Here is a 13,291-nt window from a genome sequence, read left to right on the forward strand (position 1 = left end):
CCTGGACAAAATCAGCAAGCTATGTGTAATTCAAGGATACATGAATCGTGGTAACCGCTGGGAAGTAGGCCTATGGCAGTAAACACTAAACACACGAAATATTACAGATAACCTATTACGACGCATTATGAAACCACGTACTGTCACAAAAATATGCAAACAAAACGTCAAGGATGGTACGTGTGCGAATCAATGGAACTGAAGCAATTTAGCACTGTAGTACCAGTAACAATTATACCAAAGAACAGAACAGAGCAAAGCTAAAACCATCCCATAGGCCTGGAGGTCTACGTGTCAATTCATGTTGATTCAAAAGTAAGAAATAAGGCAAGCTAAAACACACACGCAAAACGTAATACGAAATATGAACAGAAGGGACAGTAGGTTCTAGGAAACGTCGATGCGCAAAGATTCCTCCGTTCTTATACACGGTCTAATTCTTTCCAACTCGCATGCAATACCTGACCGACTGAACTTCTTTCAGAAAGACTTTATTAATTTTAGAAGTCGACGAACACCTTTGGAAACAATTACATAAAATCTACTCTTCTGCATAAAGTAAATAGAGGCCTTTTACAAGCTGTCTAGAACTTGATGACATCAACGACTACCGAATTAATTTAATAAATAGCACAAATAAGAACTTTAGTCTCTTTTTAATACCATTACATAGAAACACAAGAAGCGTTTCAGTAGAACACTGCGTCATCTGGTTCCCATGTACTAATGATACATTTTCCACAAGTGCGGTGATCTTGTTTTTCGCACACAGAATAATAATAAATAATTGCCAGTTATAGAAAAATCTAGTAATACAAAAATAAATTAGTATAAGGGAAATCAACCTACTCCTGCATTACCCCTATTGCCAGTCTACATTTTATATCCTCACTACTTCGACCATCATCAGTTATTTTGCTCCCCAAATAGCAAAACTCCTTTACTACTTTAAGTGTCTCATTTTCTAATCTAATACCCTCAACATCACCCGACTTAATTCGACTACATTCCATTATCCTTGTTTTGCTCACCAGATGGTAGAGTTTTGTCAGGACTGGCTCTCCCAAGGCCGTCAGTAGTTCCAATGGAATGTTGTCTACTCCGGGGGCCTTGTTTCGACATGGAAGAACCCTGGAGATACTAAAAGGTATCAGATTGATTATATAATGGTAAGACAGAGATTTAGGAACGAGGTTTTAAATTGTAAGACATTTCCAGGGGCAGATGTGGACTCTGACCACAAACTGAAGAAACTGCAAAAAGGTGGGAATTTAAGGAGATGGGACCTGGATAAACTGAAAGAACCAGAGGTTGTACAGAGTTTCAGGGAGAGCATAAGGGAACAATTGACAGTAATGGGGGAAAGACATACAGTAGAAGAAGAATGGGTAGCTTTGAGGGATGAAGTAGTGAAGGCAGCAGAGGATCAAGTAGGTAAAAAGACGAGGGCTAGTAGAAATCCTTGGGTAACAGAAGAAATATTGAATTTAATTGATGAAAGGAGAAAATATAAAAATGCAGTAAATGAAGCAGGCAAAAAGGAATACAAACGTCTCAAAAATAAGATTGACAGGAAGTGCAAAATGGCTAAGCAGGGATGGCAAGAGGACAAATGTAAGGATGTAGAGGCTTATCTCACTAGGGGTAAGATAGATACTGCCTACAGGAAAATTAAAGAGACCTTTGGAGATAAGAGAACCACTTGTATGAACATCAAGAACTCAGATGGAAACCCAGTTCTAAGCAAAGAAGGGAAAGCAGAAAGGTGGAAGGAGTATATAGAGGGTCTATACAAGGGCGATGTACTTGAGGACAATATTATGGAAATGGAAGAGGATGTAGATGAAGATGAAATGGGAGATACGATACTGCGTGAAGAGTTTGACAGAGCACTGAAAGACCTGAGTCGAAACAAGGCCCCCGGAGTAGACAACATTCCATTAGAACTACTGACGGCCTTGGGAGAGCCAATCCTGACAAAACTCTACCATCTGGTGAGCAAGATGTATGAAACAGGCGAAATACCCTCAGACTTCAAGAAGAATATAATAATTCCAATCCCCTAAGAAAGCAGGTGTTGACAGATGTGAGAATTACCGAACAATCAGTTTAATAAGCCACAGCTGCAAAATACTAACACGAATTCTTTACAGACGAATGGAAAAACTAGTAGAAGCCGACCTCGTGGAAGATCAGTTTGGATTCCGTAGAAATACTGGAACACGTGAGGCAATACTGACCTTACGACTTATCTTAGAAGAAAGATTAAGGAAAGGCAAACCTTCGTTTCCAGCATTTGTAGACTTAGAGAAAGCTTTTGACAATGTTGACTGGAATACTCTCTTTCAAATTGTAAAGGTGGCAGGGGTAAAATACAGGGAGCGAAAGGCTATTTACAATTTGTACAGAAACCAGATGGCAGTTATAAGAGTCGAGGGATATGAAAGGGAAGCAGTGGTTGGGAAGGTAGTAAGACAGGGTTGTAGCCTCTCCCCGATGTTATTCAATCTGTATATTGAGCAAGCAGTAAAGGAAACAAAAGAAAAATTCGGAGTACGTATTAAAATCCATGGAGAAGAAATAAAAACTTTGAGGTTCGCCGATGACATTGTAATTCTGTCAGAGACAGCAAAGGACTTGGAAGAACAGTTGAATGGAATGGATGGTGTCTTGAAAGGAGGATATAAGATGAACATCAACAAAAGCAAAACAAGGATAATAGAATGTAGTCGAATTAAGTCGGGTGATGTTGAGGGTATTAGATTAGAAAATGAGACACTTAAAGTAGTAAAGGAGTTTTGCTATTTGGGGAGCAAAATAACTGATGATGGTCGAAGTAGAGAGGATATAAAATGTAGACTGGCAATGGCAAGGCAAGCGTTTCTGAAGAAGAGAAATTTGTTAACATCGAGTATAGATTTAAGTGTCAGGAAGTCTTTTCTGAAAGTATTTGTATGGAGTGTAGCCATGTATGGAAGTGAAACATGGACGATAAATAGTTTAGACAAGAAGAGAATAGAAGCTTTCGAAATGTGGTGCTACAGAAAAATGCTGAAGATTAGATGGGTAGATCACATAACTAATGAGGAGGTACTGAACAGGATTGGGGAGAAGAGGAGTTTGTGGCACAACTTGACCAGAAGAAGGGATCGGTTGGTAGGACATGTTCTGAGGCATCAAGGGATCACCAATTTAGTATTGGAGGGCAGCGTGGAGGGTAAAAATCGTAGGGGGAGACCAAGAGATGCATACACTAAGCAGATTCAGAAGGATGTCGGTTGCAGTAGGTACTGGGAGATGAAGAAGCTTGCACAGGATAGAGTAGCATGGAGAGCTGCATCAAACCAGTCTCAGGACTGAAGACCACAACAACAACAAGGGAAATCAGATGATGCAGCCTTCCACCATGAGGTTTCACGTTAAACTAAATGTTATTAAACTGCGGTCGGCTGTGGCCGAGCGGTTCTAGGCGCTTCAGTCCGGAATCGCGCTGCTGCTACGGCCGCAGGTTCGAATCCTGCCTTGGTCTTGGATGTGTGTGATGTCCTTAGGTTAGTTAGGATTAAGTAGTTCTAATTCTAGGGAACTGGTAACCTCAGATGTCAAGTCCCATAGTGCTTAGAGCCATCTGAACCGTTATTAAACTGTGGATGAACATCATATGTGTGTCGTTCATAAAGTTGTCTGATATTGTAACAATATGTCTGTATTAAGCGTCGGATAAATAACGATCATCGGTAGTACGTTACGAAGACCGAAAATAGAATCTACAAAAAAAAAGCCTTGGTATTTTCCTTTTTAAAGCCAAATCCTATTACTCCATCTGTCGCACGTAGTCGACACGTATGACGACTTATCTTTATTTTAATATATTTATTTGCTGTTCGGATATTCGGCTACAGAGCCAGAGTTCATCACTTATTAAATTTTTACCATCTCTGTGTACACTTATTCCATAGGTATAGAAAACTTTTAAAAACATATGGGGGCAGATTCCTGACAGAAAATCCAGCATAAATATTCATGATGCATATCCGAGAACCTTTATTAATTTAGTCAGCTATGGAATTTTACATTCAACGTGATTTCAAACAAAATTCTACAGCTAAACTTTGCGACCAATTACAGCATACTTTATTTCGTTGTGTAGGGGATAGATACTACTGTGTGACGTCACCTAGCACATACTTGCGTTACATTGCTATGGAGAAATATTCATACTTTTGAAATTTGTGTTCATCGAAGTACAATATGTATTCTATCTGTAGCAGTAGTGAAATATTAGATAAGTTTTCTGTTTAACCGAGCAGGATATTACTTTCGTGAACAAGCTGAAGTGATTTTTATGACTGATTGCGCTAATTCTAATAAATGGGAGCTTCCAGTGCCATATGAAAAAGATTACCATGGAGTAAACAGCCCATTAACATATCAATTATTCTCGTTCATCACAGTGACTGTTAGACAGGACCCGTTACACACAAACGGTAAATCGAAATAGATCCATCTTCTGTGGTTCACACTTCTTTTTCATGGTGCCGAAACTGAGGCAGAGGCAACACCTGACTTGTCTTCGTAACGTACTATAACTCAAATAGTACCTCATGGAAGTTACTTCAAGCACAGCTCATGTACTCATATCATTTTGAATATGTGCAGGATGTTTCCCCTAGCGATCACCGAATGCAAATCCTTAACCAATGAAATGTTGCACGGATTGCGTATAATTCAGATATGTCGGTATACATGGTAACATTTGGAAGAGATGGAATAGCAAATTTGCAAGATTAGTTTTTTTGGATGGATGATACACAGCTTTTACAAATAGGAAATATCTCCAGCCGCAGTGCTAACACTTTTGTGTTGATTCCTGTCTGGTATATCTGTGTCCCCGCAACATATGTTATAGCTGCTGTCTACATGAGTTTTATTCTGAATACCCTTCGAGACTTGCCAGATGGTCAATATGTCAATCTCTGCATAGCGGAATTCCATCATATTTCACTCATACTGACCCCAGTTTCACTGAATTGTATCCTCCGTGACGGATGGCTGGAGACAGAAGGATCATTTCCATGGCTGCAAGATTCACTGCCTTACTTCTCTGGGTTACTATTAGTGACACCACCTAAGAACAATAACTTTATGTAGCAGACAATGAATTATAGATCCGTGTGAAATCATGTGACAAGACTTGTGTTTGAACAGAAGGGAGAAAATTAAGATCATTTATATTCTGGTCCTAACGTGAGAACTATTAAAATATTCCTTCATTAATAAATCAGTTCAAACGATGCAGGAGAACAGGTCTAGATATGCTTTTCTTTAGTTTGTTACAAGGGCTTCATGTATAAAGTTCTTAAAAATGATTTGTATTCTTTTTGTATACAGAATATTACAATCTCCCCCATCTCCTCCTTCCTCCCCTCTCTATAAATTTCCTCTTTCATCACCTCTTTGTCCATCTCCTCTCCCTGTCCACTTACACCTCGATCTTCCAGCGTCCTCCTGCTCCTCTATCTCCTTCTATCCCTCTCTCTATCCACTCGTTCCTCCTTTCTCTCTTTGTGCATCCGCTCCTTCCTCTTCTCTCTTTCCATCTGTTCAGCCGCCTCTGACCAACTGCTCCTTTACTGTGTGTTCATTTCCGCCTCCTCCCTCCCCCTCCTGCTTCCACTCTCTTCGTCTATCTCCACCTCTTTGACTCTCTCCTTCTGCACCTCCCTCATTGCTGTCCACCTCCTTCTCATTCCGTTTCCCATTTCCTCTTCTCCCCTTTCTCTGTTCATATCCTCCATTTCTTTTTCTTAGTCCATTTCCTCCTTCACCCTTCTCATCTACTCTCCTCATCTCTGTATATCTTTTTCCTCTTGCCTCTCTCCATCTCCTCCTTTTTCTAGCCATCTCTTCCCTTCCCCTCTCTCTCTTCATTTCCCCATCTTTCGCTCTCTGTCCTTTTCCCCTATCTGTGCTCACCTCCTCTTTCCCCTGTCTATCCATCTCATTTCTCTTTACGTCATCACCCTCACTCACCCCTATAGGAGAATGGTGGTTCTTACCCTCACAGCGTTTCTTTCCACATCGTAACTAATATGTGTAAAAATTTGTCTGAAAACGTTTTACGGGCTTAGGATGAGCTTTTTACCCTTTGCTTTGCCCACTTACAGAAATGGCAAATGTATCTCGGACTTTTTAGACATATTTCACACGTATTTGTTCACACACACACAATCTAAGACAAAAAAGAGAAAGATGCACCACGAACAAAATAACCGAATGGAACATAAATCGGTATATGTTATGCACGTGTACAAACAAACAAAGCCGGCAGGTGTGGCCGTGCGGTTCTAGGCACTTCAGTCTGGAACCGCATGACCGCTACGGTCGCAGGTTCGAATCCTGCCTCGGGCATGGATGTGTGTGATGTCTTTAGGTTAGTTAGGTTTAAGTAGTTCTAAGTTCTAGGGGACTGATGACCACAGATATTAAGTCCCATAGTGCTCCGAGTCATTTGAACCAAACAAACAAATGATTGTAATTTCGGAAAAGCTGGATGATTCATTCAAGAGAAAGGGCCTCAGAAACTGAGCAGGTCCTGACACGTTTGTCCACCTCTGGTGCTTATGCAACTGTTATTGTGCTTGGCATTGTGAGTGTTGCTGAATGTCCTACTGAGGGATTTTTTGCTAAATTCTGTTCAGATGGCGAGGGAGATCATCAAAACCCAAGCCTTAATCCTCCAATCGCTTTTAACTGGGGAGAAATCCGGTAACCTTGCTGGTCGAGGTTCGGTTTGGCAGGCGCGAAGCAAGGAGTCGAATCACTCGCCCTGTGTGAGCTGGCATTATCTTACGGAAATCACGTAGGTTTGCCATGCAGGGCAACAACACGGGATGTAAAATATCATCGCCATACCGCTGTGCTGCAATGATGCCGTGTACGACAACCAAAGGAGTGTTGCCATGAAATGAAATGGCAATCCATATCATCACTCCTGGCTGTCGGGCCGTTTCGCGGACGGCATTCAGGTTGGTATCTCTCAGCTGGCTACGGCGTCTCCAGGCACGTCTTCAGTGATCATCGGTGCTCAGTTGAAAGTAGGACTTATCACTGCAGAGAATTCTAGTGCAGTCAGTGAGATTCTTGGCCATATGTTCCCGACACAACTGATAACGGGTTGTTGGTGTGCAGCCGCCGCAAGAGGCACAGGGAGCTCAGTCCCCTTTCTGTGAGCCGCATATTAATTACCTTTGCGGTCACTGAACCACCAGTCGCACGTCGGGGAGACGGTAATGATGAATCCGTGGCTCTGAGTGCTGCTCTGCCGATTGCTCGGGGTCCTTACCTTCTCTCTTCAGTCACATCCTTTGTCCATGTTTCACCCATTACTGCCAACAACCGCGAATGGTCGCATCGCTCCTATTAAAATATCGAGCAATTCACCGGTTACACCAACCGGAGTCTTAGAGTCCAACTACACTCCCTTATTAGAACTGTCTCTCTGGCGCCTTCACCTTTCCGAGAGCGAAAGTGCTCTTCACCTAACAGGTACTCATTTTTTTTTGCTTCATTCTTCTGAATTCAATGCAGTGTGGCCACAAGGTTTGAATATTGTTTTTTTTTTTTTTTTTCTTTCAGTCCTCCGACTGGTGACTGGTATGATGTGGCCCGCTACGAATTCCTCTCTTATTCCAAAGTCTTCATTCCAGAAAAGCACTTGCAAACTACATCTTCAATTATTGGAGGTTGTATTCCAACCTAAGTCTTCCTCTACAGTTTTTACGATTTACAGCTCCCTCTAGTACTGTGGAAGTGACCCTCTGATGCCTTAAGAAATGCCCTAACACTCTGTTCCTTCATCTTGTCAGTGTTTCCCGTATATCCGTTTCCTACCGATTCTGCGGAGAACCTCATCATTTCTTACCTTCTCAGCCCACCAAATTTTCAACATTCTCTTGTAGCACCACAACTCATATGCTCGATTCTCTCTTCCGGTTTTCCCACATCCTATGTTTCACTACCATACAATGCTGTGCGTAATACCTATATTCTTAGAAGTTTCTTCCTCAATTTTTTTTGAGTCATTAATCATCTGACTGCTCTGACGTGGCCGCCACGAATTCCTCTCCTGTGACAACCTCTTCATCGTGGAGTAGCACTTGCCACCTACGTCCTCAAGTAGTTGCTGGATGTATTCAAACTTCTCTCTCCCTATACGAATTTTGCTCTCGACAGCTCCCTCTAGTACCATGAAAGTCATTCCCCAATGTCTTAACAGCTATCATCCTGTCCCTTCTCCTAGTCAGTGTTTGCCACATGTTCCTTTCCTCTCCGATTCTGCGGAGAACCTCCTCATTCCTTACCTTATCAGTCCACCTCATTTTCACCGTTCGTCTGTAGCACCACATCTCAAATGTTTCAATTCAGTTCTGCTCCGGTTTCCCCACAGTTCACTTTTCACTACCATACAATGCTGTGCTCAAGACGTAATTTCTCAGAAATTTCGTTCTAATACAAGGCCTTTGTTTGATACTGATAGAATTCCCTTGGCCAGGAATGCTCTTTTTGCTAGTGCTAGTCTGCTTTATGTCCTTCCTTGCTCCGTCCATCATAGGTTACTTTACTGCCTAGGTAGCAGAATTCCCTAATTGCATCAACTGTGGTCACCCATCCTCATATTAAATTTCTCGCTGTTCTCATTCCTTATACTTCTTATAACTTTCAACTTTCTTTGATATGTTCTCAATCCGTATTCTGTACTCATTAGCCTGTTCGCCTCATTCAGCAGATCCTGTAATTCTTCATTTTGACTGATAATAGCACTACCATCAGCGAATCTTGTTATTGATGCCCCTTTAACCCTGAAATTTATTCCCGCCTTAGATTCTTTGTTTTATCACAAGCTGAGACTGACTCGAATAAAAGAGTGATCCGTATGTAGAATAAGTTTCCTTTAATTTACATCTATGGTCCCAAACTTTTTATTAAGACATTACCGGTTTCGGCCTATAATGAGCATCAACAGATCTGTTTTATAAAAACAGAGTCCTAATGTAACATTTGACGATGTCACTATGGCTGCAGTACACTAGAATTTTCTTTTTATAAAACAGAAATGATGATGGTCATTATAGAACGAAACCAGTAATCTGTTAATAAAAAGGTTGTGACCACAGACGAAAATTAAAGGAAACTTCTTTCTTTTATATCCGACAAGGCTTCTTCGACGTTCCGGTATAGAATGAAAAGTAGACGCCAAAAGACTATATCCCTGTCTCACACCCTTTTTAATCCGAGCACTTCGCTCTTTGTCTTCCACTGTTATTGTTCCCACAAAAGTGGTTCAAATGGCTCTGAGCACTATGGGACTTACCTTCTGAGGTCGACAGTCGCCTATAACTTAGAACTATTTCAACCTAACTAACCTAAGGACATCACACACATCCATGCACGAGCGGTCGCGCGGTTCCAGACTGTAGAGCCTAGAACCGCTCGACCACTCTGGCCTGCCTATTGTTTCCTCGTGGCTCTTGTACATACTGTGTATTCCTCGTCTTTTCCTATGTCTTGCCTCTATTTCTCTCAGAATTTAGAACACCTTGCTCCATTTGACATTGTTGAACGCTTTTCCAGGTCGGCATATCCCATGAACTTCGAACGTGTGTTGATTTTTCTTTAGTTTTGCGTCCATTATCAATCCCAACGTCAGAATCACCTCTCTGCTGCTTTTACCTTCCATAAAGCTAAACTGACCGCCAATGAACATATCCCCCATTTTTTTCGTTACTCTTGTTGTTGTGGTCTTCAGTCCCGAGACTGGTTTGATGCAGCTCTCCATGCCACTCTATCCTGTGCAAGCTTCTTCATCTCCCAGTACCTACTGCAGCCTACATCCTTCTGAATCTGCTTAGTGTATTCATCTCTTGGTCTCCTTCTACGATTTTTACCCTCCACGCTGCCCTCCAATGCCAAATTTGTGATCCCTTGATGCCTCAGAACGTGTCCTACCAACCGGTTCCTTCTTCTTGTCAGGTTGTGCCACAAACTCCTCTTCTCCCCAACTCTATTCAATACCTCATCATTAGTTATGTGATCTACCCATCTAATCTTCAGCATTCTTCTGTAGCACCACTTTTCGAAAGCTTCTATTCTCTTCTTGTCTAAACTATTTATCGTCCGTGTTTCACTTCCATACATGGCTACACTCCACACAAATACTTTCAGAAACGACTTCCTGACACTTAAATCAATACTCGATGTTAACAAATTTCTCTTTTTCAGGAACGCTTTCCTTGCCATTGCCAGTCTACATTTTATATTCTCTCTAATTCGACCATCATTAGTTATTTTGCTCTCCACATAGCAAAACTCCTTTACAACTTTAAGTGTCTCTTTTCCTAATCTAATTTCCTCAGCATCATCCGACTTAATTCGACTACATTCCATTATCCTCGTTTTGCTTTTGTTGATGTTCATCTTATATCCTCCTTTCAAGACACTGTCCATTCCGTTCAACTGCTCTTCCAAGTCCTTTGCTGACTCTGACAGAATTACAATGTCATCGGTGAACCTCAACCTTTTTTATTTCTTCTCTATGGATTTTAATACCTACTCCAAATTTTTCTTTTGTTTCCTTCACTGCTTGCTCAATATACAGATTGAATAACATCGGGGCGAGGCTACAACCCTGTCTCACTCCCTTCCCAACCACTGCTTCACTTTCATACCCCTCGACTCTTATAACTGCCATCTGGTTTCTGTACTAATTGTAAATGGCCTTTCGCTGCCACCTTCAGAAATTGAAAGACAGTATTCCAGTCAACATTGTGAAAAGCTTTCTCTAAGTCTACAAGTGCTAGAAACGTAGGTTTGCCTTTCCTTAATCTTCCTTCTAAGATTAACTCCTTTACTATTTTAAGTGTCTCATTTCCTAATCTAATTCCCTCAGCATCACCCGACTTAATTCCACTACATTCCATTATCCTCTTGTTAGCCACTTGATAATTGACACTGTCTCTGGAGGGGACGCACGGCACACGCACAGTGTTTCTCACTAAACACCAGGCACGGGTGTCGGTGCTAGCCGCGGCATCGACTCCACGACACGACGTGACGCTCCGGTGTCCCGCATCGACCGGCAGCAGCGGAACGGCAGCGGCTGCGAGGCACCCTCCCTCGCCGGCAGCTCGTGTTACGAGCCTCGGCGCCCCGCACGCGCGCGCGGTGGCACACACACACGCACACACACACGGCGCGCCTGCTGGCCTGCAGTAGCGGCCGCTGCTGCGCCACCTGCCGCGCACTTAGCGTGGTGCCAGCACTACCTGGGGGTGGTACTCGCAGCGGCTCTAAGGCCACTCTCCCAGAAAGCGACTCCGCCTGTTTTACACTCTTTTCGCTGCTGTGCCCGAAGCGCCCACCTGTGGCCCCCCTGGGACAGTGTAGTAACAGGGGAGTAGTTATGAAACTCGAGCGAATGACCACATCCAAGTTCCCCACCGAGTGCATTCGAGTGAACGTACATCCAGCTGCTAGCCACATCCACGTGAGCTGTGTGTGTAAGCAGGCTCCCACAACCGGCGTCGATTTTCATTAAAATGTAGCGACGCATTGGCTGTTAATTTTTATACAGTTTATAGCACTCTCACCGATGTTATTCAGTCTGTATATTGACCAAACAGTAAAGGAAACAAAAGAAAAATTCCGAGTTGGAATTAAAATCCAAGGAGAAGAAATAAAAACTTTGAGGTTCGCCGATAACATTGTAATTCTGTTAGAGACAGCAAAGGACTTGCAAGAGCAGTTGAACGGAATGGACAGTGTCTTGAAAGGAGGATATAAGATGAACATCTACAAAAGCAAAACGAGAGTAATGAAATGTATTCGAATTAAGTCAGGTGATGCTGAGGGAATTAGATTAGGAAAAGAGACACTTAAAGTAGTTAAGGAGTTTTGCTGTTTGGGGAGTAAAATAACTGATGATGGTCGAAGTAGAGAGGATATAAAATGTAGACTGGCAATGGCAAGGTAAGCGTTTCTGAAGAAAAGAAATTTGTTGACATCGAGTACAGATTTAAGTGTCAGGAAGTCGTTTCTGAAATTATTTGTATGGAGTGTAGCCATGTATGGAAGTGAAACATGGACGATAAATAGTTTGGACAAGAAGAGAATAGAAGCTTTCGAAATGTGCTGCTACTGAAGAATGCTGAAGATTAGATGGGTAGATCACATAACTAATGAGGAGCTATTGAATAGAATTGGGGAGAAGAGGAGTTTGTGGCACAACTTGACAAAAAGAAGGAACCGGTTGGTAGGACATGTTCTGAGGCGTCAAGGGATCACAAATTTGGCATTGGAGGGCAGTGTGGAGGGTAAAAATCGTAGAAGGAGACCAAGAGATGAATACACTAAGCAGATTCAGAAGGATGTAGGTTGCAGTAAGTACTGTGAGATGAAGAAGCTTGCACAGGATAGAGTAGCATGGAGAGCTGCATCAAACCAGTCTCAGGACTGAAGACCACAACAAAAACAGCACGTTTCGTAGAAACACACCCTTCTTCTTCTTCCTCTCGACCATCTCTCTTTTCCAATAACCTCCGGACTTCCAGAGCCTTCTCCAGTTCAGCACTCCCAATCTTCCCTATACTACCCACTCCGTCTTCATGCCACGAGTTGCCTACCGGGACCATCCGACCGCCGTGTCATCCTCAATGGAGGATGCGGTTAGGAGGAGTGTGGGGTCAGCACACCACTCTACCGGTTGTTATGATGGTATACTTGACCGAAGCCGCAACTATTCGGTCGAGTAGCTCCTCAATTGGCATCTCGAGGCTGAGTGCACCCTGAAAAATGGCAACAGCGCACGGTGGCCAGGATGGTCACCCATCCATGTGCCGACCACGTCCGACAGCGCTTAACTTCGGTGATCTCATGGGAACCGGTGTATCCACTGCGGCAAGGCCGTTGCCCTCTCTATACTACCGAGCCACCGTAATCTTCTACATCTACACCTGCACAGATATTGCACAAGCCACCGTACCAAGCATGGTGGAAGGCACCACGCACCACTACTAGTCATTCCCTCCCCTGTTCCACTCGCAAGTAGAGCGAGTGAAAAACGACTGTCTATAAGCCTCCGTATGATCCGTATCTTCGTGGTCCTTACGCGCAGTGTACGTTGGCGGCAATAGAATCGTTCTGCAGTCCGCTTCAAATTCTGGTTCTAATAATTTTCTCGAAAAGAACATCGCCGTCCCGCCAGGCATTTCCACTCCGTAACACTTACGTGTTG

General features: G+C 42.9%; 1 pseudogene; it reads right to left on the reverse strand.

Annotated features, from left to right (window-relative positions):
* Window positions 1-12,850: 12,850 nt before the first annotated feature.
* On the reverse strand, window positions 12,851-12,968 carry LOC126261105 (5S ribosomal RNA; annotated as a pseudogene).
* Window positions 12,969-13,291: the final 323 nt, after the last annotated feature.

This window comes from Schistocerca nitens, chromosome 5 (genome assembly GCF_023898315.1).
Source record: "Schistocerca nitens isolate TAMUIC-IGC-003100 chromosome 5, iqSchNite1.1, whole genome shotgun sequence".
Classification (NCBI taxonomy): domain Eukaryota; kingdom Metazoa; phylum Arthropoda; class Insecta; order Orthoptera; family Acrididae; genus Schistocerca; species Schistocerca nitens.